We start from the raw sequence: 4787 nt of genomic DNA on the forward strand, positions 1-4787 counted from the left end.
TATATCAATATTCATAACTGGTATCAGTTAGTAACTTTCCTTTTAAAGTTCATCCTTATCAAGATTCAGGGTCAGTGTTCACATAAACTTGCTTTGTAAAGTTTTCCTTCAATTTTTACCCTTTTTATAGATTTACGACTGTCTACCTAACCCTAGTCCTGCGTTAAGGAATGTGACATTTAGAATCCCACTTTCTCTCTATGGTGATGCTTTTGCCTGTCCATTATTAACTCCTCTCTCCCTTCTTCTTCTGTATGTTGCTGTTGTTGCTATGGGCCATCAGGTTGGACCCAACTCATAGTGATCCCTCCTTGGGTTTCCAAGGCGGTATCACTACGGAAGTAGATTGCCCAACCTTCCTTCCGAGGAGTGGCTGGTGGGTTTGAACTGCCAGCCTTCTGGTTAGCCGTCAAGTGCCTTAGGCACTAGCTACCAGAGCTCCTGTTTCATCTCCGTCCTTCCCAAATCCATACTCTCATCATAGCAGCTATAGGTTCAGTAGCAGCAGTGCTGGGATTTGGGGATTATTCCTCTACTTACAAGTAGGTTGAAGTTCCTGGCATTTGTCACCTAGTAATGATGACGGGATAAGTTAGTTGTGGTTTTAGTTGGCGTGTTGTTGATTCATGATATTGTTTCATCAACTATGGAAGGTTCAGATTCAGGTAGGCATTATTTTACCCTCTGAACACCTTTAAGCTTTTGAATAACTCCAGATGGAAGCCCAAAGTGACGGTGTTTGGAATAATCACAAAATTTGCATAAAATTTAGTATGTCATCCCTATAACTTTCAAAGTTTACTTTTAAATGTTCCCTATCCAAGAAAAGTGTGATAAACATGTGAAGAATGTGAGGGGAATCCTACAAGTTTACCAACAGGGATAATAGCTTTCTGCATTCTCTTTTTCAGTCAAGAAAATCCCAACATATCAATTTTAAGATTTCCGTTTGAGCTATCACATGCACAAATTCTCAAGTGAGTTACCTATGCCAATAGTCTTTCATCCTTGTGTTTAAACACTTTGAGAAAAACTGTTCTATTCAATTTAAATTTTTAAAGGAAGAGACTGAATATTCTCATACTTAAATATTTAAGAACTTATTAGATATTCTGCAAGCCAATTAAAATATGAGTAATTGTTGTCTGAGTCTGGGATTTGGCCTTCAGTAATAAAATTATAAAGGAGCCCTGGTGGTACAGTGGTTAAGGAGATCAGCTACTAACCAAAAGGTCAAAAGTTTGAACATACCAGCTGCTCTGGGAGAAAACTGTGACAGTCTGCTTCTGTTTACAGCCTTGGAAAGAAAGCTTATGGGGCAGTTCTACTTTGTCTATAAGTTCAGTATGAGTCAGAAAAGACAACAGCAGTGGGTGAGAATACAATTATAATATTTAAGATATTTTCTTTCTTTTGGAGGAAAGTTTTCATAACTCTATGTTTATTAATATTCAACAGAATTTCTATTATTGCTCTATATATGATACTGCTTATCTAACCATACGGACTAGAAATGACAACAAATCCTTTAAATCTCATCTATCAAGACACGCAAGGTATTTCTGTACCCCTTGAATCTGATTTGATTTGTATTAATTAATACAATAAAAGTGAAGTGATGTGACGTCTCAGCAAGACATCAAAAACCCCTGTAGTTCTTACTCTTTCCCTCTACCATTTGCTATAACGCTGATTCCGGCCCATGGCAACCTGCCACTCTCTCTATGTGAAGAGAGAGGCTTAGTGATTCCATACATTTCCAGCCTTTCCTGCTTATGACCCAGATGTAGGAATGAGGTCATCAAGGTCCCACCAGCCCTAAGCTGACTTGTCTCCTGGTGAGACTGTGCAGATGACCCAGGTCAGTCCTGCCCAAGAACCACACAGATCAGTCTAGTATGAATTGAAGAATTATGTGCAAACACACGGTTGTTCTTAACCATTAGGTTCTGGGGTAATCTGTTATATATTTAAAAAAAAAAAAAAAAAAAAAAACAACTCACTGTCGTCAAGTAGATTATACAGCAATAGAAAACTGATCATTGGCTTTGACACAAAAAAGATAAATAAATAAATAAATACTTTTTGTTTAAAATTCATAAATGAGCATTTTAATAATTCTCTGAACAATATTTGAAAAAGATCAATAAAAAGAATGTTGAAATTGATGACTTTTGAATTATTAGAGCATTTTGAAAATTTCTAAAGATAACAATGTGCAAAGTAAATTAGAAACAAGTGGAAAACCAGAGTAGCCTAGTAAGTCTTTTTTCAAGTTAATTTTTTTTTCTTTTACAAATGCATGTGAATTGTTTTGATATATATAGTTCCTCTGAACCTGTAATAATAGGTAAAGGAATGAGTCATTTAATTTGGACTTTTCAGTATGTTTCTGTAAATTAGAAATAGATTTGACACACATACACATCTAGGAACTGAATTAGTATGAAGAAGCAAAGATCTATGTTACTCCAAATGAAAATGGTCAACATCAAAGATAGGAAGGCAGCCATATTCTATAATAAATATTCAAAGAGATTCTACTGTCAGTGTAAAAATAGTTGTTAGACTATTGCTAGCCCACTTATCAAAATATCTGCTTTAATTTTCTTAATCTTACAAAATGGAAAATTGATAGCACAGTCAGGCATTAAATATTGTAGCACCAGTAACACTGGATAACCTTGTTCATATGCATTTTATCTATTAAAATAAAAGAATGAAGGAAAGAAAGAGAGAGAGAAGAAACACACTCATTTTTACTTCCTAATGTGATGTTAAGATGGGGACTGCTTATCTTTGGGGAATCACATTTCATATTACTCAAGATTTAGTCTGTCATTGCTCTGTTGTCTCACCAAAGTAGGCCAAGAACTTCCCCTTCATTAAAAAAAAAAAAAAAAAAAAAAAAAAACTCAGATGTTTTTCTCTTTTAGAAACAAGTGTTCATTGTGTTTAAAAATCTGTTGCAATGCTGAATGCACGGGGTGTTGGTTACTGAAACAGCAGGATTGTAGTGATAGAAGGACCATTTCTGAAGAGCTGCAGATTGGTGAGCAAGGACGCCTTCAGTAGAAGGACAGGGTGATATCTGTCCTTTCTAATTGAACAAGACAGATAATTGATCATCAAGGTTTTAAGAGATGCTGCTTCAATGAAAACGCATACCTGGAAGGACAGTTTATGCTAAATAGCACTGCTTAAGGGGACAATGTATCATATCCACACTGATTTTCACATACATCAATATAACCAAAGTGGTATTATTACACGTTTTCAGCTCCATGACCGCAAAAATTTTGGTGAGCCTCCTTGAAATTACATCCATTCTGTTTCATACTCAATACAGTGTTATGTGCAAAGCAAACATTCTAGACTCAGACCATGTGATATGTATATTTGTAGTAGCTCTCTCTTAAATCCACTCTGCTCAGTCTATGTTACTTCCTTCCCACAGAACTCTGATGAAAGGAGACCATGTACACAACATGACTTTGCCACTTATTCCTCAACAATCTATGTGCCTGACTGCCACGATGTCACAGATTTCACTTCAGGGAATATGACACATAACTGCTAAACTTCATGCAATTCTATTTGAAGTATTTGTCTTACTTTCCCTTGATGTGTTTCCTTTGTCACTTCTATACATGCTATATGGAAACACTGTGTTATCGCTCAGTGAGGAAAGCAAAAATTCACAGGAGATAATAGTTATCAATATATAAATTCTTCCGCTGTATAGCCATACCTTGGTTGCTTCTGTCAACTGCCCGCTACCTGAAAAGCACCAATATAGTTTACTGATAAAATGAGATAAAGTAATTAACTGATTGATAAGTATACTCTTTACCAAATTAAGGGAGAACATTTCATTGATAGAGTTCCTAGTGTCTGAGGACAGGGAAGGGACAAATATGAAATGTTCATTAGGTTTTGGGAATCAGACTTGAGGCAGGTCTTTCACTGTGAAGATCTATATGGGACCGGGCAAAATTTATGTCAGGGTTGTTGTGCACACATTGAGGCCAGGGGTCCAATGTGTCTTGAAAATATACAATCATTTACCAAGTCTGGTTGAGTTAGCTACTGTGCTGAGTCTTTTTATAAGTGCCAGCTGAGTATTAATGCTCAGATAAATGGTTTTTCAAGAACAAACAAGAAAGTTATTTTCAACTTCATCTTTCTGGGCAAGGGTTTCTTAAGTATCCTCAAGACTTATTACTGTAGATGGTGAGCTGAGTGATTGCAGATAATTTTGCTTCATACTTCCAGAGTCCAGGAAGTAAAATTTCTAAACTTTAGAAAGAAAAGGTGAAAATTATAAAATGTCAGTGTTCAGGTTATTAAAGAAAAGTTTATTCCCTTGAAAATGGTTGGACAAGCCTAGGAGAGGGCTTCATTTAGCTTAGTACAAAAAAAAAAAAGAAGTCACAATATCAAGTATGAAATTAAAGAAGCCACCAAGCTACGAAACCTTTTCAAAGGCCCATATCATTTGTTCACTGAGCACTCAAGATTATAGTGCATAATTTGTTACTGACACTGTTGTTGTTGTTGTGTGCCATCGAGTCGGCCCCGACTCATAGTGACCCCTCCTTGGGTTTCCGAGGCAGTATCACTACGGAAGTAGGATTACCCAACCTTCCTTCCGAGGAGCGGCTGGTGGGTTTGAACAGCCAGCTGTCTGGTTAACAGGCAAGTGTCTTAGCCACTATGCTACCAGAGACACTACAGACAAGGAAAATATAACAGAATGTTTCCAGAGGAGGCAGCTTGTTTCAAGG

The sequence above is a fragment of the Orycteropus afer genome, unplaced genomic scaffold (genome assembly GCF_000298275.1).
Source record: "Orycteropus afer afer isolate SDZICR_OR568_19922 unplaced genomic scaffold, OryAfe1.0 scaffold00002, whole genome shotgun sequence".
NCBI lineage: Eukaryota > Metazoa > Chordata > Mammalia > Tubulidentata > Orycteropodidae > Orycteropus > Orycteropus afer.